The sequence below is a fragment of the Panthera onca genome, chromosome C1 (genome assembly GCF_046562875.1).
Source record: "Panthera onca isolate mPanOnc1 chromosome C1, mPanOnc1 haplotype 2, whole genome shotgun sequence".
NCBI classification, from domain to species: Eukaryota; Metazoa; Chordata; class Mammalia; order Carnivora; family Felidae; genus Panthera; species Panthera onca.
In genome coordinates, this window is record NC_138346.1 from 169,713,785 (window position 1) to 169,739,812 (window position 26,028).

Below are 26,028 nucleotides of genomic sequence, written 5' to 3' on the forward strand. Positions count from 1 at the left end.
CTGGTCTCCTTCGTCCAGTGACAGGTTTATCTCAATATGGCTTGATTAATGAAACCTTTTATTTGGTGTAAGCACACCTATTATTACCATAATCTCTTAATGCTTGCTTAGGCAACATTGAGGTCTGGTGGCAGGGACTCTCAAAACTTCTAGCTTCTTTAGCTCCACCAGAACATTGGGTGAGATTAACGGGCCGGGAGACTGATGCCCTCCTAATGGGAAGTATGGTAATGTTAGTGTCAGCTAAATGATATAGCACTCTGGCTCAGAGGCTTGGCCAAACTCCCTTTTAACCTCTAGGGTTTAAGAAATGTTTCGGACTTAGTGCCAACAAATCCGCCTTCCTCTCCGTTGCTACCTTGTCCTTGCATGTCAGTCATTGGGGGGCGTGGCTGACAGCTCCCTTGGTGGCCGGGAAATTGCAATGTGCACTGTGTAGCTGAAAACTGGGATGAAGTCTAAAATAAAAGAATATATTGAAAAAGAGTGTCTTAATGAAGCCAAGGGGCCAGGCACTAATAGCTCTTAAGAAATAGAAATGACTTTATGATGGATATTCCACAAGCAACCTTTACAGAAAAGAAGAGTGAAACTGAATTTTGTTTTGTTCCTGACAAGTATTTACCTCGGAGAGAAGCTGCCATTACTGCCAGATTACCTCCTTCGCGTCCTACATGCTTCCAAAGCTCTGGGAAAAAAATATTTTGGATTTCACCTAGACTAAATGCTCTCACTCTGTTTTACTTGGCTATTAAATATTTAGTAATGTTAAAAGTGAGACATTGAAAATAAAATGTGAAACTTGTTTGTGCTGCAGAAATTGTCTTCTCTGCAGGTTTTTTCCTTTCTAATATTTTCTACACTGGTAAAATGATAGGCTTCTGCCATATATTATACTGTGCCTTTATTTGTACCCTGTCGCCTCTAATGCTTAAAACATCTCATACTTTTTCTTTTTCTTTTTCTTTTCAGTTTGTGGTCATTGTGGTTTTAAGTGCAATAAAATCCACCTGGAGAGTTTTGCTGTTTTAACTTCCTGAGGTAGGAAAGACAACAAGGTAATATTGGTAAATATTACTCAAGGTCCTAACAATAATAAAATAAGATAAAAGAAACAAGTTTGTCTGTATTTAAAAAGAGCATTATGATTGTTAAAATTCTTTGTTCAGACATGAATAATTAGACAGAAAATAACCCCTGAAAATGATAGAAAGTAGTATTTGTTTATCTAGTGACTGTATGAACTCGATTCTTCATTTGAGTTTGCAATTTGTTATTAAAATATATATGCTTATGTAGACTTTAAAATGCAGAAGTTCTCTTTCTGGAGTTTCCGTAATGAAAAGGAAAACACTATAGAAAGTATTTCTTTTAAAGTGGTGACATGAGATTTTTATTATCAATTTAGCTTTAACTGGATTAATTGTAATATACTGCATAAATAAAGTATGGTTTAACTACTTTCAAAATTAGATAGATGTTTTAAGAATATCCATTCAATAAAATAAGGAAGCAGATAACTTGGTTCAATTTAAAATGATGCTGAAAGTCAATCAAATAATTATCAATTAACATAATTAATAATAAGGATCTTGTGTTCTGTTTGAAAACTATAGAACATTTTTCTTCATTAAAAATGTGCTTTTGCAAGAAAATATAGAAACCTTTCAATGAGATACTGGGTGGAGGATTATTATAATTCTCCAACATGTTTCTTAGTTTTTAGTTTATTTCACATCATGCTTTTTAACCTTCGACAACAAATATTGTTGTACCATGAAGACAGCAAATCCAAACAATTACATATGTAGTCCAAAGGCATACACAAGAAAATCAATATTTGACATCTTTGCAACTCCCTCTTTGCAGTAGCGTTCAATAGCTCTTATTCATTATACACTTATATCTCTTTCAGATTCGCCTTTGTCACTGGAAACCCATTTTTTTTTCTCCTTTGACTTCCACATAACTTCTTTGCCCTGTACTTTTACAGATGCCTTCTGGCTATAAATACTAATGAAATCTCTTTGCTTAATTCAATTTTGCTGGTACACTTACAGTTATGACCTAACTTTCCCACGAGAGAGACTGATTGAACATTCCACTACCTTATGGATGGGAGCAAACATTCTTACAGAACTGGACTGACAATTTCCATAATTATAGAATTCACAGCCTAATGACCTTAAAAAACAATAAAAAGATCTCTTGTTAATTCCATTTCTGTTACTGACATTCAAGATATTTCATTTTTCACGGGACAACAAATTTACTTTTTTATTTTCCAAAGAGCAGTCTATCCTTTCCCCCCAGATTAAATTTTCTGAATATTGAAGTATTCCATTGAATATTTAGCATTTCTTTGTCTTTTAAAAGTTAGAATATTTATGATCCTTAGAATGCGTTTGACTGATTTATAGCAATCAATTATAAGAGTACGTTTTCAAATAGCCCTTTTAAAAATGAAGAATAGAATAATTAAAAAGATCACAAGTCCTCCCTTGCATATAATTATTTCATTATTTCATTACAGTGCAGAAATTATTTTTGCTGACTGTGAGCAATTTTAATTGAGCGAGATCTGTGTTAATATACGATAGCAAGCAGTTCTTCCTAAGAAATAAGATCACTAATTGCCTAAATTTTTATTCAGTACAGTGAGTCTTATGAGTCACATTGCAATATAAACCTAATCACTAGGTAGAGTGGGTACAATACCTTTTCTGTAGTATAGATATCCTAAAAGCATAACCTGCCTGCTAATTTATTCTTTCAACAGGTTTATTGCCTTATTAAGCATTTGTTTTGTAGAAAAATTTTAACCTATCCAGTTATCACAAAAACTATGCTGATGAAACATTAAAATTCGGACTCAAAGTCTACTAAAGCTAGCACAAGTAAGCAAAGCTAAAACACAGCTTCTTTCATTCTTCTTAAATACCAAAATGCTCAGCACCCTAGCACATATTCTGGAAGCTTTTGGCTTTACAAATAAAGACTACTCTTCACATATGGAAATCTTGAGAGTAGCAAGATAGCCTGCTATTAAGTGAAGTTAAATTAAATGTTAACAATAACTATATTCTTGCAAAAATTTAACATTCATCATAAATGTTATAGTATCTTTGGCATATCTAAATATTTTATATGTATCTGAGATATTTTCTTCCCAATAAATATTTTACATATGTTTTTTGTTATGAAAGAATGAATGAATAAATTATAATAAAATTAATCAGAACACTATCTTAATAAAGAGACTGTTTTGATCAAACCCGAGTAAACATTTAAAAAAGTATATTTGTTTTTATGTATAGTTTAGTATTAAATATACTGTTGAAGGTTTAACTTAGACCTTAACCACAAAGTACTGTATTTGAGTGTATTCTTAGTTTATATATAATTTTTGAAAGTGGAAACAAAATATTGAAAAACTCAATGATATTTATGCGTAAATTAATTTATTCATTCAACAAATATTTAGTAAGCATTCTGTGTGCTAGATAGAATTCTAACATGCTAATACTACTTTCCCGTACCCTTCCAAAAGGAGTGCTAACATATTTGCCTTCTTTGCCTGCATTCAGGTATGTTTGCTGCTAAACGGAGAGGTTGACCAGATTCGTATTTAACCACCAATGTAGAAATCACAGAGTTGTTTACAATTCTAATTTGTAGATTCTAATATTTAATGTGTTATCAGTGACTAAAACTTTTTGGAAATCTCTAAGAAATGAGTTACTATTGAGAAGAGAACAATTTTTTTATTTGGAACTTTATCACCGGAGGCCAAGAATTATGTGTGTTATGAAGTGTCAGATAAACTGTTGGCTATAGAAAGAGGCTTTCTTCTGGTGAAGAAGTTCCAGTGGGAGGGTGATGTGATCTAGAAGAATAAGAACTAGACTCTGCAGAGTCCTGGGTTCTGCTACTGCTTTCTGTGAACTAGCTGTAAGACTTTGGGCAAGTCTTGAAACCTTACTGGACCTTAGTTTCCAGATCTGGAAAATGTTAATGATAATCCTTACTCTGCCTCCTCATAAGAATGCTGTCACGATTAAAATAGTAGCTTCCTCCTTTGTAAATTGAGAGTTGTAAATTAGAGCAATTCTTAATCGGGGCAGTCCAAGAATCCCCATGAAATTTTGCAGATTTCCCCATGTATATGTTCATTTGTACATCTTTCTGAGCATGAGGTCTGTAGCTTTTGTCAGATTCTCAAATTGGCAAGTGACCCAAAGAAGGTTAAGAAACACTGGATTTGAGAATCTCTAACATCCTTTCTACTCTTAAATTCAAATTTCATTCTCCCTCTCTGAATAATATATATGAAAGCACTTTGAAAGACTGCTAAACAAATGCAAAGTATCATTCTCCATCTCTCTTTATGGATGTAGCCTATGTAAAAGTCATAGCCTTACTTGAAAAGGTGATATTATATTATGTTGCATGGATTATTGAATAAACATATTGCCTGGGGGAAGTCCTCAAATACAAGTTTCGGTATTGGACCCCTAGGAGAATTAGAGTGTGTCACAGAGAGAGGTTCAGAGAAAATAGAAGGAAATCTAGGTGAGAGTGCAAAAATATTTTAACATAGATTTAGTGGAGTTTAGTGGGGAAGCTCTAAACTAGTAATTAAACTAGCATGAGGCTATTGATCTAGTTCTAGTCTGGATTTTGACACCTATAGCTGTGTCTCAATTTCTTCTACTCTAAAATGATTTTACTAATTCATACTTCACAGGGCTTGGGGGAAATTAAGTTATTTAGTTAGATTAAATTACTTAGTATAGGTGAAAGTGTTTTTAGTCAACTGTACAGTGTTACACAAAAGCAAAAGTTTTCTATTCAAAGGAGGAAATTCCCACTATTCAGGATTTCCTGATTATGGAGGGGAGTCACGTTAGGGAGGGCACATTGGGTTAGACTACTCTTCACCACAGTCAAAAAAACCTGCATAAGGAGAAAGTTGTGTTGTTGGTTTTTTGTTTTTTTTTTTTTTTTTTTTTTAATTTAAAACACGCTTATTTTTTGGGCGCCTGGGTGGCTCAGTCGGTTAAGCGTCCGACTTCAGCTCAGGTCACGATCTCGCGGTCCGCGAGTTCGAGCCCCGCGTCGGGCTGTGGGCTGATGGCTCAGAGCCTGGAGCTTGCTTCCAATTCTGTGTCTCCCTCTCTCTCTGCCCCTCCCCCGTCCATGCTGTGTCTCTCTCTGTCTCAAAAATAAATAAACGTTAAAAAAAAAATTAAAAAAAAAAACACGCTTATTTTTGAGAGAGAGCAAGAGCACAGGGGAGGTGCAGAGAGAGAGAGGGAGATAAAGGATCCAAAGTGAGCTGTACACGGACAGCAGATGTGGGGCTCAAACTCACGAACCATGAGATCATGACCTGAGCTGAAATCAGAAGTTTAACCGACTGAGCCACTCAGGTGCCCAGAACGGAATGAAAAGAACATTTGGTTTAGAACTTGTTTGCTTTCTTACTGAGAGTATGAGTTTGTAGGTAGAGATAGAGACGGGATTTCATGAATTTTTATATTCACAGCCCTATGCAGGTACTCAATGAAGTCAATTCCATTGAATGCCCTTGGGCTGGTTACTTTCTCTAAGCAATGTTTCCTCTATTTGTAGGGATAATAATAATTAAAAAAAAAATCCAGGCTACCATTTATTGAGTACTTTGTACCAAGTACGTTACATATGTTATTTTGTTTTAGCTTCACAGCAACCCTGTGAAATATATCCCCATTTAAAGATGAGGACTCTGAAGTTCACACAAGATAAGTGACTTAATACTAATAACATAACTGCCTTACAAATTTATTGGAAAGATAAAATTATGTAATGTACTTGATCATACTTTAAAAACTATTTAGGCTACATAAATGTAATGATGCTACTACTGCTTTTTGTTTTTTGATCCTTTTGTCAGTTGCTCTAGCTTCAAAGAGTTATACTTATCAGTAAACATCTCCCCATTGAATCAAGAGGGTTCTTTGACAGAAGATTTAAGGTACATTGTGTCCCAGAAATGCAGATTTGGTGATAGAAGAAAATGGTTTTTGCTAGGTTATTTTTTCTAATGTTTATTTATTTTTGACAGAGAGCAGGGGGGCGGGGTAGGAGCAGAGAGAGAGAGGGACAGAGGATCTGAAGTCTGCTATGTGCTGACAGCAGCAATCCTGATACGGGGCTAGAACTCATGAACTGTGAGATCATGACCCTGAGCCAAAGTGGGACGCTCAACCAACTAAGCCACCCAGGTGCCCCTATTCCTAGGTTATTTTTGATTGTGACACACCTATTGTGTCACCAAATAGCTGCTGCTGGGAGCTAAAAGAGAGAAGGAAGAAGCAGAACCATCAATGGTTGATGAATAAGACCCTTTGTAAATATTTTGCCTGGAGCTCCCCCACCTCCTCACTATTCAAATAGATTAAGATCATAAAAACCAAGACATTCAGACCTAAAGCTAAGATTCAAGGTTGGAGTATCATCAATTTTAACCGGTGAGTGTAAAACTAGTAATCTTTGTGGGACCAAGGCTGTGAGTTTGCTCTGAATATCTTGGTTTTGTGGAGCTGAGATTCATATTCACTATAAATATGCAACATTGAAATACTTTAAACCTTCATAACATAACAAACACAGACTTATAATTATAGAAAGGCACTAACTACCAGCCTGTCATTAGAGGAAGGAGTGGTAAAGTCAGGTTAGAGGAAAACTGCTGATTACCAAGGAGAGTTACCTTTTATTTCTGACAACTTATTTCTTCTTGGTTTTAAAAATATCTTTTTATGAAACAATTTGATTTTGTGCAATTTTTTTCTACTTAAAAAATTTATTAGGCGACCTGGTAGAAGAATTTGATCCTTTATTGCACCTCTACACATTCACTAATAATGATGGAAGATTTTTTGGTTGTCTAGTTTATCTGAGAGAGAAATGAGACACACCATAAGAGAGGGTGGGGAATCTGGGCTCAGTGCCCAGGATTTTTCTTTGCTATTTGGATCACTGTGTTTGCTAGAATATTTAATTAATCCCACTCTTGGAGTAATGCTTATTGCTGATGGCCATTGCTGAACTGAAATATTAAACCATATGTAATATATCTCCAATAAAATTTAGATTTAAAAGCCCTAAATGATGTATGTATTTGACAGTCCTTAATGAAAACTGACTAAAGGAATTTCAGAGAATGGATAGGCTTAACAGTAACTTCTTTTCATTCATGTGGAAGCAAGTTCAGGATTATAAAATTAAACATAGGGAATTAGTGCAATATTTGGGGTAGGATTGTACCAATTCTTGAATATATAGGTTGTTGTTGTTTAAGTTTTGGCTGTTCTCCTATATCTCTGGTGAAGGCCTTTCCTGAAGTTCTTTAAGACCAGTTCTTTTTGGAGTACATTTTAGCCATAGTTAGACCATCAGGGGATTCTCTGATAATTCTCTTTTGAGTAATTCAATACATGGCATGATTTTCTCTTATTATTGAACCGATGCCTCAGCAAAGGGTTAGAGGAATTCTGCTGTTTGTAGCAAAAATCTTGCGCCAAGAGCATTAACCTTGAAGTTCTATACACTTTGCAGGTCAGGCAATTACCACAGTTATCCTATTTACTTATTTAAGGATGTGGCAAGAAGAGCTTCCAAAAAATGGACTGATAAATGTGAGTGGAGGGGAAAAAATCAATTTCTTTTTTTGAAAGGATAGATCCAGAATTGTAATGATGGAAAGAATTCTAAGATTCAGTTAAAATGTCTCTTGAACAGGTCAGGACAAATAGCCTGACGTATTGGAGTATGCCTGTGCAGTCAAGAGGGATAGAATGCTTGAAATGAGACAGTACTTAAGAATTTGATCAAATCCATTGGTCTTCAAACTTTGTAAAGGCTTGAGTTCCTTTATTCAAACAAAATCTCATATACTTAATATGTAAAACAGGTTTAAGGGGAGCTATTCTCCTTGAAGCTGAAGAGGTCACACCTGTTCATATGCTTTGCCTTCTTCCTTCCTTCTGAACTTTGAAAATCAGTCATCTAATCCAACTCTCTCATTTGACAAATATGAACATTTATTTCCAAGAGGAGTGAAGTGATTTGTCCAAGGTTGTATAATAAAAAAGTGTCAGGGTTGATTCTCAGACCAGTGCTCTGCTCTATTATGTAACTTTGTACTTGGGACACTCTGCTTCTTGCTTGGAACTTGGGGAAGAGAGCAATTAGGGAATACTAGATAAAATACTAGGGAATACTAGGGAAAAGTAATATGATTGTGAAGACAAGTGAATAACATGGGTCACAAATACTATTCTCTGAGCCTAGAGCTCAAACATCTGTAGGACAGCTATTTGTTGATCGTCTGTTATGTACAAGGAATGGCTTGAGGCTACAAGGAAGTGCAAGATTCCACAATAAAAGAAGAAATAATGTCTTTACTATTCTTTGCCTTGTATTTTCTCCTTAAAAATGCGAACAAAGTGATGGGATGCCTGGGTGGCTCAGTCAGTTAAGCCTCAGACTTAGGTCATGATCTCGCGGTTCATGAGATCCGCATCCGGCTCTCTGGTGTCAGTGCAGAGACCACTTTAGATCCTCTGTCCCTCTGTCTCTCTCTGCTCCTCCCCTGCTTGTGTTCTCTTTCTCTCTCTCAAAAAATAAATAAACATTAAAAAAAATAAGAATGTGAACAAAGTGATAATTTAGAGAATACATATCAGATATTCACCACATAGGCATAGACTGTGGAGACAGACCGCATGGTTTGGAAGTCTGTCCCCGACACTTACCTTGGGCAAATTACTTAACTTCTCAGTACTTTAGTTTTCTCATCTGTAAAGTAGGAATAATAAATTACCTGCATCATAGAATTGTGAGGGTGAAATACGTACTTACATATAACTTAGAAAGTACCTGGCACCTAGTAAATACTAGGTGAATCTTAGTTATGATTATCATATCTTATGTCACTCAGAACGACAATTTAAGGGTCTCCTCTCAGTCAGTGTTTTGGTTTTGTACTTCTTTTGCATATTATTAAAGAAATAATATGGAAATTATATTCTGAATATCTAAGTTACCAAAGCATTATCAATTCAATTTGGTAATCTTCATTTCTTATTTTATGCAGTGGTGTGTTTAATGCTATGTACTTGTCTTAGTAATTTTGGGCTACTATAACAAAGTACCATAGACAGGGTGGCCTGTAAACAACAGAAATTTATTTCTCACAGTCTGGAGGTTGGAAGTCCAAGATTAGAGTTCTGGCATAAATCCTTGCGAGGGCCCTCTTCTGGGTTGCAGACTGCCAGCTTCTCATTGTACCTGACATGGAGGAAAGAGCAGAGAGGTGGAACAAGTTCTTGTGTCTATTCTTCTAAGGGTGCTAATCCTACTCATGAGGACTTTACTCTCATGACCCAGTTACCTCTCGAAGGCCCCTCCTCCTAATACAATCACATTGGGGGTTTAGGATTTCAGCGTATGAGTTTTGGGGGAACACAATCATTCCATTTATAATAATGCTTTAAGTTTAATGATAGTTCTTATACTATATATACTACATGCAGTATGATATACTTCACTTATTCATGACTCCTAAGATGCTTTGTACATCTTAAAAGGGAATCTTGATAATTAGAAATATATGGCACTTGCCAGTGATAACCTTGTACATTACTTATTCTTTTCAATACATATGCTGTCTTCTCACATAAAAAGTAATACTGTGGGCATGGACAAGGTCATATGTTTTTCTTCATGTTTCTAGAGTGTAGCCTTGTTCCTTGCACATAGAAGGCAATCAACAGATGTTTGCTATGTCATGAGTTCTGCTGTTAATGACATCTCTTCTCAATTTTAGTTTTTTTTTTTGTAATTTTAAATTGTCAGACTAATTATAATATCTTTTATACTAATTTTTCTTTGTTCCACTGGATCTGAGGTTCGTAAATTTGTTGAACCATGAATAAAAGCAAAAAGCTAGCACATGTAGGTAAGAGCCATATGCATTGCTTTAATGAATAGTCATAGTGACATATGGAGGAGGACTGCCCGATTAATTATTGGATTTGATGGAGTTGCTGCCTGCCTGAATGAGTTAGTCCAGGGGCCAATTTATAGTGGCAAAATTCTGTGATGGGCTGGTCTGACCGATAAACAAAGTAAATAAATGAACCAAGTTGACTCAGTAGCCCAGATAATTTGCTAGATTAGCATGAAAATATTATATTGCTTCTTAACAAGAAGATTTGCCTACATTTTGGAATTATGTAGAATTTCATGGTGAGATCCCATTTACATGTGTTTTCAATAACTTAAAAATTTTTTAATGTTTATTTATTTTTGAGACAGAAAGAGACAGATCATGAGCAGGGAAGGGGCAGAGAGAGAAGGAGACACAGAATCCGAAACAGGCTCTAGGCTCTGAGCTGTCAACACAGAGCCCAACGCAGGGCTCGAACTCACAAACCATGAGGTTGTGACCTGAGCCGAAGTCAGACACTTAGGTCTGAACCACTCAGGTGCCCCGTGTTTTCAGTAATTTAATAAATTTCTTCAACACATATAAACAGAATGTTTTAGTTCTTTAGAACCAATGGTGTGAATTGTCAGTCATGTTAATAGTCAAATAAACAGGTGTTTTTTAGACTTTTTTTTGACTTTTTAAAGTAGTGAAAACCATGAGTACTAGGCAAAACAAATTAAAATTCCACAGGATATAAATTGAAAAGTGTTTTCTTCCTGCCACTGCTAACTCCCTTGTACTTCTTTCCCAACAATAAACAGTGTTACACATTAAAAAAATACTCTTCCATGAGGGTTGATGGAGGGTGGGAGGGAGGGGAGGGTGGGTGATGGATACTGAAGAAGGCATCTTTTGGGATGAGCACTGGGTGTTGTATGGAAACCAACTTGACAATAAATTTCATATATTAAAAAAAATACTCTTCCAGGGGCTCCTGGGTGGCTTAGTCAGTTAAGCGTTGGACTCTTGATTTTGGCTCAGGTCATGATCTCACGGTTCATGAATTCAGCCCCAAGTTGGGCTCTGTGTTGAGCATGGAGCCTGCTTGGAATACTCTCTCTCCTCTCCCCTGCTTGCTCTCTGTATCTTTCTCAAAAAAAAAAAAAAAAAAAAAAAAAAAAAAAAAAAAAAAACCCAACAACAAAAAAAACAACTTAAAAAAATAAAGTAAAAAATAAAAAAGAATTCTTCCAGATATTTTTTGTGTATTTACACAAGCAGGATCATATTTACCTGTATTCTTACAATATGCTTTGTTCCCTTAACAACATATCATAGACTTCTTTCCATATCAGAACATATAGATCTACCTCATTAAAAAATAATTGTGTAATATTCATCTCTATGAATGTATCAAAAGTTAACAACTTCATGTTAATGGACAGTGTTTTGCCATTACAATTAATGCTTCAGTGATCATCTTTTTTTTAATTTTAGTTTTAATTAATTTTTTAAAAATTTACATCCAAATTAGTTAGCATATAGTGCAACAATGATTTCAGGAGTAGATTCCTTAATACCCCTTACCCATTTAGCCCATCCCTCCTCCCACAACCCCTCCAGTAACCCTCTGTTTGTTCTCCATATTTAAGAGTCTCTTATGTTTTGTCCTCCTCCCTGTTTTTATATTATTTTTGTTTCCCAGTGATCATCCTTTAAATAACATCTCTGTGTGCTGGTGAGATTTATCTGTAGGATAAATTTCTTGAAGTACAATTGGGCAGAAAGAAAGTGCATTTGGGGTGCCTGGGTGGCTCAGTCAGTTGAGTGTCCAAATCTTGATTTCGGCTCAGGTCATGATTCCAGGGTTGTGGGATCGAGCCCCATGTTGGGCTCTGCACTGACAGCGAGGAGCCTGCTTGGAACTTTCTCTCCCTCTCCCTCTGCCCCTGCCCTGTGCTTGCTCTCTCTCTCTCTCTCTCTCAAAACAAATAAATAAACTTTTAAAAAGTGCATTTGAATTTTAAATAGATATTGCCAACTTACTCAAAATAATACATAAAAATGTCTGTTTCCTTATTTGATGTTTTGCTAACAGTTTGTTTAAAAATTTTTATCTTTTAATAAGTATTTAGTTTTTCTGCTGCTCATTATTTCTGCTACCCAAATGTCTTTGGAGAACTATCTCTTTCCCACGTAGTTGATGGGATTCCATTAGGAATAGGCCAGGTGACTCAGTTCTGGCAATGAAGAGCATCAGTTCTTCCTGATAACTGACTTGTTTTTTTTAATGCCTTTATTTTTTACAGTTTTATTGAGATATAATTGATGAAATTGTATGTATCTAAAAGGTATAGAGTGGTGACTTGATTGACATATGTATTGTGTAATGATTATGGCAATCAAGTTAGTTAACACATCCTCACCTCACATAGTTACTCTTCCTAATAACATTGTTGTCTAGAGGAGGAAGAACATGACCTAAGTTGTTCCAATGCCCAAAACTCATATGGGAGCACCAGAAGGAGGCACTCTTTTGCTGGACTGAAACCTGGGAGAATGTAGGCATGAGTTGCTGGCTGGTACATTGCCTTCTTGTTGCATACCAGTGAAGTTGAAACAACAGTGAAGTGTGGTGGAGCATAAAGCTGAGAAATGGAGGCAGATGGTGCCTTCTAGATCAAGTTTAGATGAAAGTCAGAAAAATCTACCTCTACACATTCACAAGTGCATGGGGACATTTGCCCTACATTTTGACTTTTTTCTTAATGACGATTGTCAGGAAATATGTTCTCTTTGGCACCTGTTTCTCTATCCCAGCCTGTTTTGTTGTTGTTGTTGCTGTTGTTGTTGTTGTTTGTTTTAACTGCCTATACCCTAGAAGTGAGTTTGTGTGACATTAGACTTACCACTCTTTTCTCTCTGGACCTGTTTTCCTCATTCAAAAAAAGCAATGGGAAGTAGAGGGTAGGCATGATCTAAGTTAACTTTCAGCTCTGCCATTCTGGTTCAACTGTGTTTCCCTGGATTCTGATCCTATAGGTGCCCAGGAGAGTATCTAGTCTGGTTGTTTTTCTCCAGGTGTTTTAGCTTTAATTTGAGTGCCAGCTTCCAGCCTTACCTGTTTCAGTTCTGCTCCTGCTGCTGTTCCCTGGCTTTCTAGAACATCCCAGTACAGAGAGTAAAAGTGAAGTCTCAAGACCAGCCAGGCTCCTGGCTTCATGTCATAGCTCTACCACTTATTGGTCATATGACCTTGGTCAAAGTACTTCACTTTTCCATACCTCAACTTCCTCCTCTTTATAAAGGTTCTTGTTAGTGTTAAGGGGATTTTAGATGTAATGCTTTCTCAGTCTGTTTTTTTTTTTAAGTTTATTTATTTATTTTGAGGCAGAGAGCACAAGTGGGGGAGGAGCAGAGAGAGGAGACAGAGAATCCCAAGCAGGCTCTGTGCTGTCAGTGCAGAGCCTGACACGGGGCTCAATCTCACAAACAGTGAGATCGTGACCTGAGCCAAAATCAAGAGTCTGATACTTAACTGACTGAGCCACTCAGGCACCCCAATACTTTCTCAACATCCAAATACTTTATCACAACACCCAAATCTAATTCAGGTTCTGGTACATTTTATGTTCTTAAAACTGTCAATTCTTTTTTGCAAAGTACTTCACATTAGCAAGTTGAGTAATTCACATTGGCAGATACAAAAACAACAGTGAAGTCCAAAGAGATTGAAATGACTTGCTTAAAATCACACTGAGAGTAAATGACAGAGTCAGGATTCAAAATCAGATTTATTGGCTCCAAATCTCTGTGCTTCTCACTATTCTCAGCAGTGATAGCCCATATCTTATTTATTGGAGGACTTTATTTTTTTTTTTTTAAATTTTTTTTAACGTTTTTTTATTTATTTTTGAGACAGAGAGAGACAGAGCATGAACAGGGGAGGGGCAAAGAGAGAGGGAGACACAGAATTGGAAACAGGCTCCAGGCTCTGAGCTGTCAGCACAGAGCCCGACGCGGGGCTCGAACTCACAGACCGTGAGATCATGACCTGAGCCGAAGTCGGACACTTAACCGACCGAGCCACCCAGGCGCCCCTATTGGAGGACTTTAATACTCTCCTGATGCTTATGGAGATGTCCATCCTCCACCTTGGAATCTGGTTGGCTTGTTCTTTCTCAGGCAGGCATGTCTTAATGGGTTTCCTCTTCTAAACCCACCCATTCTGTTAGATAATCAAATAAAAATGTATCCTCACCTTCCCCAGAAAGAATTAGGACTAGTATTAAATCTGGACACTACTGTACTTTCAGAGCCTTTGTTTTCCAAGGCAAAATGATTAGTGGAAAGTTAACTGGGTCTAGTTCTGATCCATTAATTCTTTCCTTTAGTAATTGTATGGCCTTGGCCAACTCAATTAATTTCTCTGGGCCTCAGTTTCTTTTATTTGTCAAGTAAGGATAATAATGTTACTAATATCTGCTTTATAAGATAACTGTGATGCTGGAGGTAAAGTATGGTAAGTGCTTGGTTATAGTACACATTCAATAAGTCACTGTTATTGTCAACAATAGTTACTTCAGCTTGTGGGAGACTGAGCTGTTATGGCCCTAAAGAGATTTGATATTATTTGGGGGCTACTCTCTGAGTATATAGTCTTTCAGTTGTGTTTGGAAGAGGATGGGGGAAGAGAGTAGTCTGGTGAGAAGGGCACATATTTTGGATTTAGGTAGATCTATATTTGGATCTGATTATGGCAGTTACCAGTTGTGCAAACAGGCAGGTTATTTAATCACTTTGAGCTGCAACCTCTTCATTTGAAAATGAAGGGAAAATAATGCCAATTTCACAGAGACTATTGAAGCAACTGAAATAGCATATATAAAGCATGGCAGTGATTTTAAAAATTATTTGTCCTTAAAAAAATAAAAAAATAAAAAATAAAAAATAATAAAAATATTTGTCCTCCATAAGGCATTGTTAAAGAATGTCCCAAAATTATATGTCATTGTGTTCCTCTTTGTGCTATTAGCACTTAGTGCTGCTATCACATGGTAGGAACTAAAAAAATATTTGCTGAGCTCTCTAAAGATCTCTAATAAAATCTTTGAAAAAGAAAAAAAAAAATATTTGTTGAACTGAATGGGCCCTTGAGTTGAACAGTAAAAACATTTTACACCCAAAGTTGTTTTTTTTTTTTTTTTTTTTTTTTTTTAAGAAACTAATATTTAGGGTCGCCTGGGTGGCTCAGTCGGTTGAGTGTCCGACTTCAGCTCAGGTCACAATCTCGTGGTCCGTGAGTTCGAGCCCCGCGTCGGGCTCTGGGCTGATGGCCCAGAGCCTGGAGCCTGCTTCCGATTCTGTGTCTCCCTCTCTCTCTGCCCCTCCCCCGTTCATGCTTTGTCTCTCTCTGTCTCAAAAATAAATAAACGTTAAAAAAAAAAAATTTTTTTAAAAAAAAGAAACTAATATTTATTTTCTATCCACCTTATTTCCACATTCTGTTTTGGAGCCTGTAGAAGAATTGCTTAACACCACCCAGTGTTGTTCTTACCCATTCAATGGTCTGAGAATGAGAGCTGCAGACCAGTCTTCAGTGGCAGACTATGGGCTCTGGTCTGCAGTATGGAACTGCTGGATGGGCACAGAGGCCACCTGCGTGCCTTCAGGCCAGTCTGCAACCTGAGCTCGATAGCAGTAAACTCAAGCAGTTTGCTTGGGCTAGAGATGTCCACTCACCCTGAAATTCCTCCTTGGTCATGGCCTTTTCAGCAGTGGCCCGCTCTTTCTTTTCTGTCTCTTTAGAATCTCTGTAGATATAGATCAGGCATGATCTCCCATGGGTGTGCATGAGGGATGGTGGCACAGGTGCACAGAACTTCCCGCACCATCATGTACCACACGAGCCCCACTGAGCTTCCTTGTTGTTGCACAGGATGGCGATGTGCACATAGCATGGAGGAGAGTCTGTGATACACAGAGCAGTGGTTGGCAGGTTAACATAAGATGCCTCCATGGGAGGCTGGTGGTCAGCCCTGGGCTCAGTAACCACCGGAAGATGTGGTTCTTGGAAGTCTGCCTGGATCTGGTTATTGAAAGTTGTGGGAGTGAAGTACCCAGCAGTAGGAGTGGCTACAGTGGCACCAGCAAAATTCAGGACAGCCCACTGGCCGGTGTTCCTGGAGGACGTGACACTGACACCAACTGGGTTTTCAATGGTAACAATGGCACAAGCCATCAGTGGAAGCTTCTTCCAGGTCCCCTTCAGATTAATGATGTAGATGCCATCACTTTAACTTTTGTAGACGTACTTTCCATTTGGAAGTCAGAGTTGGTGCCACCTAAGTAGGTTCCTGCTGCAAGGAATTTAGGGATATCCTCTTCCTTCGTTTGTAGGACATCAGGGGCTCTGGGCACTGTAAAAGTTTCCCTTTAAGTTATTATGGGACCCTATGACCACACCATGTGGACCCCTGTCTGGGTGGTGCAGAGTGGCATACCTAAAGTTTGATCACTGATATGCTCACTCTTCTGTGGCTGGAAATCCTAAAAAAAAGATAAAATAAAATGTTAAGGGAGTTATTATGCTGAGTAAAACACCCAGGCTTAGGAACTAGTGTGCATAAGACCTCAAATTTCTTTCTGGCTCTCAATATGAGAGTCATGATTGTTTCCCTTGCGTCATCCTCCGCATGTGGCTTTTCATCTTACATTCTGGTTTTGCTCCAGGAGACTACACTGTCTTATGCCAGGGACCTGATGAAAGGTCACACTCAGAATGGCCAGGCTGGGAAGAGCTCACTTAACAGCATAGGTCTCTAACTACATTCTCTAGTGCTCTACCTCAGTGAGGTAAAAGCAAGAATGAAAAATTCCAAAGAAGCCTAAAATTTAGATCTTGTCCTGAGAGTGTAACTGGAAAGTTTTTTGTTCTGAGTTGTGTAACCAGGAATGGGTGCGTTTCTGTCATTTCCCCACCATATAAAAAGGAATTTATGATGAATCATTGTTAAATACAGTGATGTGGACTTATTCTTTCCAGCTTAGTGTGACCCATCCCAACCAGTTTCTTTAAAGTTTACAGTCAGTTTCTTTAAAGACAGCATGAGAAACCTCAGTGTCCTCTGGAGGTGTTTGTAAATGGATGCCAGCCCAGCCTTTATTAAACTGGGTTTATACATCATATAATTGCCCATCTTGATATACCTCTTTCAGACTCTGCTTGAGCAAGGGCAAAATGAGTTGAGGATTGTCTTTTGCTGCAAATGCTGATCTTTGGTATTTTTTGGTTGACAATGCTTTATCTTTTTCCATGTTGTCCTTGGATTTCTTGAAGTTTCTCCTTTTTTCAGTCTTTTTTTTTTTTTTTTTAAATCTACATACGTTATGTCGACTTAGGTTGTTATTCACCTAAATTCAATTCAAAGAACCATGGCAAAAATTTACTGAGCACTTGTTCTATATAAAGCATGATGGAGCTGTTTTTTTAAAGCTTCAACACAGAGTCTTTAGAGCTGCGGGATCCAATAGGGTAGCTATTATTGACATGTGGCTATTTAAACTTAAATTAATTAAAATTAAATGAAATAAAGATTTTATTTCCTCAGTTTACTAGCCATATTTCAAGTGCTTCATAGCCAAATATGGCTAGTGGCTACTGTATTGGGCATCACAGATAGAGAATGTTTCATCATTATGGAAAGTTCTCTTGGACAGTGCTCTTATTATAGAGTTTCAGTTATATAGGACTTCAACTCACTACTTGTCTTTCATTTATGAGATAGTCAAAAACTCATATCTTTCAATGAGAATTTTTTTTAGCAATTCAAGTAACACTTATTGAATTTTACTGTTAGGTATTATGGGAAATAAAAGGAAAAATAAAATATGTTTCTTATCCTCAAGGAACTTAAAAAACATATATGTATCTTAAATTTAATGTTTTTTTAAATGTTTATTTATTTTTGAGAGAGAGAGTGAGCAAGTGATCATGAATGGGGGAGGGACAGAGAGTGAGGGAGACAGAGGATCCAAAGCAGGCTTTGTGTTGACAGCAGACGGCCCTATATGAGGCTCAAATTCACAAACTGTGAGATCATGACCTGAGCTGAAGTTGGACACTTAACCAACTGAGCCACTCAGGTGCCCCAGGAACTTAAAATATATGGAGGAAAACTGGCACATAACACAACTAATGAGATTAATAGGGTAAGATATGCAAAGTGATGTAGTAGAGGCATAATCAAAGTACAATGGACTCGTTTGAGGAGGGATTTCTCTCTTTTTTTTTTATCATTTTTAAAAAAAATATTTATTTATTTTGAGAGAGACTGAGAGTGAGGGAGAGGCAGAGAGACAGAGACAGAGACAGAGACAGAGACAGAGAGAGAGAGAGAGAGAGAGAGAGAGAGAGAGAGAGAGAGAATCCCAAGCAGGCTCCACATTATCAGCATAGAGCCCCACTTGGGGTTTGAGCTCATGACCCGTGAGATCATGACCTGAGCCGAGGTCAAGAGTCCATGCTCAACCAGCTGAGCCACCCAGGTGCCTCTGCATTAGAATCTTCATTTGGAAGGAGGCGTTTAGAAAGGAAAGGGCATCAGGAAGGCAGAAAGTCATTTTAGGTGTCAAGGGAAGAATATGAGTAAAGGCATGGAATAGGGAAAGCAGTTTTGTCTAAGGCAGGTAATATGGCATAGAGATTAAGAGCATAGCCTCTGGGGACAACCTGTCTGGGCTCAAAAACCTGGCTTTACTTCTTTTTAACAAGTAGATTCATCTTTCTAAGTCTGTTTCTTCATCTGTAAAATGGAGCTAATAGTAAAATAGTAGCTATCTAACAGAGAATTTGTAAGGATTCAATAAGATACTGTTTTTGGAGACTTGGCACAGTGCCTGGCTTATATCAGACCACTAGGGGAGGAACTGGGGGAAAGTGAATTTGCAAACAACAGAGTCTGCCAACAATGGCTGAATTTAGTGGCTGAAATAAGATAGAAGATAATTTCCCTTTCAGTTAAAAATCTAGAGGTAGGCAATCCAGAATTGATAGGTTGGCTCTCTTCCACAAAGTCATCAAGGGCCCAGTTCCTTCTAACTTTCTGGTACACCATCGCTAGGGCGTGGCCCTTGTCATCAAAGTCCAGGATGGAACTTTAGTCATGATATTCATATCCCAATCAGCAAAATAAATAGGCATCCTTTGTCTCTTATGGTTCCCAGAAGTTGAAACCTGACATTTCCACTTGCATGTCATTGGCATGAATTCAGTCACATGGCCACACCTAGCTGCAGGGAAACTGGGAAACGTCTTTTTTCTGGGTGGCCTTTTTACCAGCTAAAATTTTTATTACTAATAGAAGAGGGGAAATGGATATTGGAGGATATTAGCAGTCTCTGTTACAAAGAGGGACAAGAATGAAGCCAGATGACAGAGATCTTCTATGCAGTCTAAGGAGTTTGTACTTTTATTGCTTGGGCTCTGTGGAGCTACTAATACTCTCCACATAGGGAATTAATACAATTACAGGCTGTTCATGTAAGGGACTTGGACGCGGTTCCTCAAATCAGCAATACTCACCCCAGAAATACTCAGATACTTGCAAGAACAGTTACTCTCAAAAAAAAAAAAAAAAAATTCCCCTTGAGCTTCTAACAGTCTTTCCCATTCTCCTTCCTCTTTAAGGAAGGAATGAGGTAACCTGAGGGGAGGAAATGTGAGAAGGCAATCCTTCCACCTGGCAGCTCTCTTTTAGACTTCCTCCAGTGCATCATTGGCGCTCTCAAAATGTGCTGAGAATGGAAATCAGTTCTTTATATGGGCAGGTGCCAAGCAAAGGGAATTGGTATCTTATTATCAGGATATCGTGCTCTTTCTCTGAGTACTTTGTGGTTACCCTAGACACTGCACTGTTGATGGGGTACCCGACTAGATTCTAAGCAGCTTGAGGACAGAATTCAGGTATTGAGTCCATATCTTCTGCATTTAACACAGTGCCTAGTGTAAAGCACGCATAAAATTGTCGGATGTCTGGATAAATGCTGAGTCTGTAAATGCTGCCTAGGATAGTGTTGGCTTTAAAGCAGTTGTATCAGGGCTTAAATCCTCATACTGAGTCTGTGGTGAAAGCATCTCAGGCAAAGGCTAAGAAAAAGGTTTATGTAAGGTGAAGACATAATTGTGTCCACTTGGAGTGTGGTTCTGCTCGGAATGCACTGGATAGTGAAACAATGAGATCAGGTCAAATAATTTGTGTTAAATTCTGAAGCCTGTCTTTTCTTAGTCTTTAATATTCTAGGCACTACTTTACTAAGACAATAAAAATATACTGAATTTGTGTGTTTACAAAATATATCTTGAGGTAAGCCCCTCCAAAAATGTGTTTATTTATTATTTATTTTTTTAAGTAATCTTTTTGCCCAATGTGGGGCTCAAATTCATGATCCCGAGATCAAGAGCACATACTCTACCTACTGAGCCAGCCAGGCACCCCCAAAAAGATTTGTTTTTGATGTTTATTTATTTTTGAGAGAGAGAGAGGGAAAAATAGAGCAAGCGAGGGTGGGGCAGAGAGAGAGGGAGACAGAGGATTAGAAGTGGGTTCTGTGCTGACAGCAGAGAGCCCAATGTGGGGTCTGAACTTAGGAGTCGTGAGATCATGACCTGAGGCGAAGTCAGACACTTAACTGGCTGAGCCACCCAGGCGCCCCCCCCCAAAGATTTTTAAATCAACAAATATTTACTAAGTATGTGTAAAGCATTATGGTAAGGGCCAGAAGGAATAAAACTTACAAAGAACCAATCCTTGCTTTCAAGGAATTTACAATCAACAAACACTCTGCTAGGTTGTAGGAATGTAAGTATGGTTGACTAGACTCCTACTCACATGGGACTTACAATATGGTATGAAAAACAGACAGATAAACAGATGACTGCCTGTACTGTGATTTAGTGTTTGAACCTTTCTCAGAGCCAAATATACATATTTTGGTAAAAATCTGAAAAAAATCTGTACATTTGAGATTTTGTAAAGTCTGCAGACACATTCTAGTTAACTAGTATATAAAATGTTTTCGAGGAGTTGGATATATTTCAGGAGTGGCAGTGATATGATATGCAACCAGGAGAGAGAGAGACAGGGGAAAAAAAAAAGGGTTGATCATTTTGAGGTGACATTAAATTATCTTTTGACACCAGCTGTATCTTTTTTATAACAGAAAGTGGAAACAACTCTGTCCTTGACCTTCAAAAAGAAATTGACTTACCTAGCTTAACTATTCAAACAAACAACTGTGTACTCTCTTCAATTCCTATGATGATTTTGATTTACTGTAAATGACTGAATTTAATGAACTAAATTATGCTATTTAAATGCATTTTGTGAATGGTATTGTAGTTTGTTACAAAGCATTATGTCTATGCTAAATTGTGCTGTAAATGATATGGTATGGAACATATGTGCTGTATTCATAATTTAACTGTTGCTATGGAGTACCTTCTTGGATAGGACATACTGAAAAAGGAGCCTTTATTTACCTGGTGAAATGAAGGTGATATCTCAGCAAATCACTAGGTCTTACTGACCTTGGCAGAATTACAGTGCTAATATTTTCACATGGATGAACTGTTCTTGAACAATTTCTCTAATGTATATGGCAGAAATAGGCTTTCCATTAAAACTGGGTATATATGGTATATCTTCTCTTTCCATTTTTTTCCCCTTCAACAAACATTTACTGCAGTCATTGCAAGGATAATTCCACCTCCATTAAGGTACATGTTTTCTCCTGGCCTCTCAAATGGTAGAGGTAATAGAATACAAAGGTTTGTCCTGCAGTTATGCTGGTGGTCTCTGAAAGGACTTGCATTAAATAACACACTGCTTTTCCTCTTTCTGAGTAATTCCAGAAACTTGAAAAAAGAGTAAACACTGGAGCCAAAATACCCCCTTTATTACTGATACAGGATAAATTGGCTTAGCGCGGGAGCCAAATGGGCTTTCTAACAATATCCTGACTTCAGGTATGCTTATCTACTAGGTCTTGGACTTCTTTGCATGGAAGGGCTGCTGAAGTAAGATTTTTAACATGGAAGAACAAAGAATTTGTGCTTTCTCTGGACAGGTTCATCTCAAGAGAAAAAAGAATTGAGCCAACTGGAGCATGTCTAGTTATTCTTTACAAAATTTACCAGTTAGGTTTGAATGTATGGGGGTAGAGAGAGGCCTTAGCTCTCTTCACAGGAAGGGAACATGAAGCATAAGAAAATCACTCCCCAATAACAAGTGTAGTTTTTCAAAAAGGGAATCAGTTTCAAAGTTTATTGCTAGAGAGAAATCCACAGGATTTGTTGCACATTTATGATGATGCTTCCATTTTTCCCCTGTAAGGAGTATCTTCATGGCAACAATACTTCTATTATTTAAAAAAATGTTTATTTGTTTATTTTGAGAGAGAGAGAGAACATGGGGGAAAGCAGAGAGGTGGGGGGGAGGAGAGGGGACAGAGAGAATCCCAAGCAGGCTCTGCACTGATAGCATGGAGCCCGATGTGGGGCTTGAACTCACGAACAGTGAGATCATGACCTAAGCCTAAAGTAAGAGTTGGATGCTTAACTGACTGAGCCACCCAGTCACCCCAGTACTTCTATTAGTTGATGGAAGGTAAAGACATAGCAGTCACATTATAAGTTCAGGAAAAATTGCTTGGAATTTAAATGATCATTCTTAGTACTTCAATGCTGACTACTCTGCTGTGCCGACATACATACACAAGACAGAGTCAAAAGACTTTGGTTCTAGGAGAAGTTTCATGATCATTAGCTCTTGGCTTAGACTGCCATAACAAAATACTATAGACTGAGTAGCTTAAACAACAGACATTTAATTTTTGTAGATCAGGAGGCTAGAAATCTGAGATTAAGAATTTCAGCATAGTTGGTTTCTGGAAAGGACTCTTCCTGGCTTGTAGGTGGCTGCCATCTTGCTGTATGCTCACACATCCTCTTCTTTGTGTGCACTCAGATACAGTAAGCCAGCACTCTCTGCATAAGAATATTAATCCTATCAAATCTGGGACCCACCCTTATGACTTACTTTAACCTTTAATAATTTTCTTATAGTCTTTGTCTCCAAATATAGTCACATTGGGGGTAAGGGCTTCAATATGAATTGGGGGGTAAGGCATAATTCAGTCCATAGCAAGTTCATTGTGTGACCAGGCAAGTGATTTCTGTTTCATTTTCCCTTCCTGTGAATGGGAGTTCATGCCTTATGTAACCTTAAAAAGTTAACAGTACATCAAGTAAAATCATAGGCGTTAATACATTGACGTGTTTAAACTGCTAATAGTTACTGAGGGTAGGCTTTTCTTGTTATTACCCATCCGTGGTTCTTTTTTTCTTACCTGCATATTCCTGGATGGTAGATAGGAAAGGTAAGTCTTTGGTCTCACCCCTTTAAGAAACATCTTTTGGGGTGCCTGGCTGGCTCAGTCAGTGGAGCAGGCAACTCTTGATCTCGAGTTTATGAGTTCAAGCCCCACGTTGAGTATAGAGCTTACTTAAAAAGAAAGAAAGAAAGAAAGAAAGAAAGAAAGAAAGAAAGAAAGAAAGAAAAGAAAAGAAAAGAAAACATCTTTTGGGAGCAGATAACAGCATGAAGCAGGCATTACACAACAAGAAATGCCATTTTTCCATAATGACTTCAAACATTCAGCAACTAGATTTCACAACCAACCAATCCTCTGGCAGGAAACAAGAGTTCAGTTTTATTTTAATTGTTTTTGAAGTAGAGTTTTTGGATCAAATGCATGAAAGATTAAGAGAAGAAATCTATAAAGACCCATCTCTATACTGCAAAAGAATATCATAATGTCAACACTGGACAGAATATTAAGCTGGTAGGTGAGTTTTCATTTTAATGAGATTCTTCTGAATGTAGCTTAGAGTTAGGGGTATGCAAATGACTGGACAGTCAATTTTGATGAGTTGCTATAAGAAAAGAATTAGTCATTTTTCTGTCCTGTATTTGGCATATTTCTCAGAGGGATTCATTTAACATGTCTTTTTTTTCCTATTTTTATTTTTTTATTTTTATTTATTTTTATTTTTTTTCAATATATGAAGTTTATTGTCAAATTGGTTTCCATACAACACCCAGTGCTCATCCCAAAAGGTGCCCTCCTCAATACCCATCACCCACCCACCCCTCCTTCCCACCCACCCCATCAACCCTCAGTTTTTTCTCAGTTTTTAAGAGTCTCTTATGCTTTAGCTCTCTTCCACTCTAACCTCTTTTTTTTTTCCTTCCCCTCCCCCATGGGTTTCTGTCAAGTTTCTCAGGATCCACATAAGAGTGAAACCATATGGTATCTGTCTTTCTCTGTATGGCTTATTTCACTTAGCATCACACTCTCCAGTTCCATCCATGTTGCTACAGAGGGCCATATTTCATTCTTTCTCATTGTCACGTAGTACTCCATTGTGTATATGAACCACAATTTCTTTATCCATTCAGCAGTTGATGGACATTTAGGCTCTTTCCATAATTTGGCTATTGTTGAGAGTGCTGCTATAAACATTGGGGTACAAGTGCCCCTACATTTAACATGTCTTTTGGTAATATCCTCTCTATATTTATTTTAGAAGCAGCATGAAATGGTACAGCTAATATTTTTATATATTGCAATGGCCAAAAAATTTAATTTGAACTTGGAGCTCATCTACTTGCTCTTTTTTAGGATTATAGCACAGAATTGCTTTGGGAGCAGGGGCAATATGATTCTTATAAAGGATGTAAAACTGTTTGATAATACAATCTGCAAGTTGAATGTTGGAGCTGGTGTGTGAAGGTCACTGATGACTAGAGAAACTTCAAAGGTCTTTCTTTATGATTGGCCTCTGTGAATGGGTATGGTTGAAGCAAACAGGTAGAAGTCAGTTTTGACTGTATGATTTCCCACATCAACAACATGGAATTATAATATCAGAGATTTTGCATTTTTCTGAATGCCAGAAACAGAATTTTGGCTAGTTATTCTAGCAAAGTGCTTGGCTGATACACAGGTAAGAGTCAGAGAATTGGGGAAGTAAAGTATATAATGTGGAGTGAACTCCTGAGATATGTATTTAGAGCCCCCAAGCCACACTTGCAGATGACAAAACCCAAACCAAGAAATAAAAATGATTTGTGTAGGGGTGCCTAGGTGGCTCAGTCTGTTGAGCACCCAGCTGTTGGTCTCAGCTCAGGTCATGATCTCATGGTTTGTGGGGTTGAGCCCCACATTGGGCTCAGTACTGACAGTGAGGAGTCTGCTTGGGATTCACTCTCTCCCTTTCTGTCTGCTCCTCCTCTGCTCTCTCTCTCTCTCAAAATAAGTAAGTAAACTTAAAAAAAGAAAAGAATTTTAAAAAATAATTTATTTTAAGTTACCCAACAAATTAGTGATAGAACCAGATCTACCCTAGGTCTCCTTATAGTCCAATATTTCCTACATACAAGAAAGGGATGGGTATTACAGTCATTCTATGGAGAACTTAGGGCAAAGGAAATTCCTAATATGAACACCAAGGCATTTAGGATCGTAGAATCAGATGATTTGAATGTTTAGAAAGACTTAAAGATTAGGTCTTTAAATGTTGTGTAATTTAATGTCCTATACAACACTTGAATTCTGTGTACAAAATCCCTGCCAAATGGGCAGTGAATATTTGCACACTTAGAGCAATGGGACACTTGATATTTGATTTTTAGAAAGTTTAAGAAAGGGGCGCCTGGGTGGCTCAGTTGGTTAAGTGTCCAACTCTTGGTTTTGGCTCCAGTCAAGATCGAACCACTAGTGAGTTTGAACCCTGCATCAGGCTCCACACTGACAGTGCAGAGACTGCTTGGTATTCTCTCTCCATGTCTCTTTGTCCCTCCCCCACTCTCTCTCCCAAAAATAAATAAATAAACTTAAAAAAAAAAAAGAAGAAAGTTTAGGAAGTTAGAAAGTATAGTGTTATGTTGGGCGTAATTTGTCTTCCTGCAACTTCACGTTATAGATTT

At 37.7% G+C, this 26,028-nt stretch overlaps 1 long non-coding RNA gene across 1 annotated transcript in view; it reads left to right on the forward strand.

Moving 5' to 3' along the window:
* Positions 1-6,346: 6,346 nt before the first annotated feature.
* The window catches only part of LOC132673318 (uncharacterized), a 101,359-nt gene continuing 81,677 nt past the window's right edge, over positions 6,347-26,028 (forward strand). The window contains exon 1 of the long non-coding RNA XR_009607984.1: positions 6,347-6,512. This is a non-coding gene — a long non-coding RNA (uncharacterized LOC132673318). The remainder of the gene's footprint in view (positions 6,513-26,028) is intronic.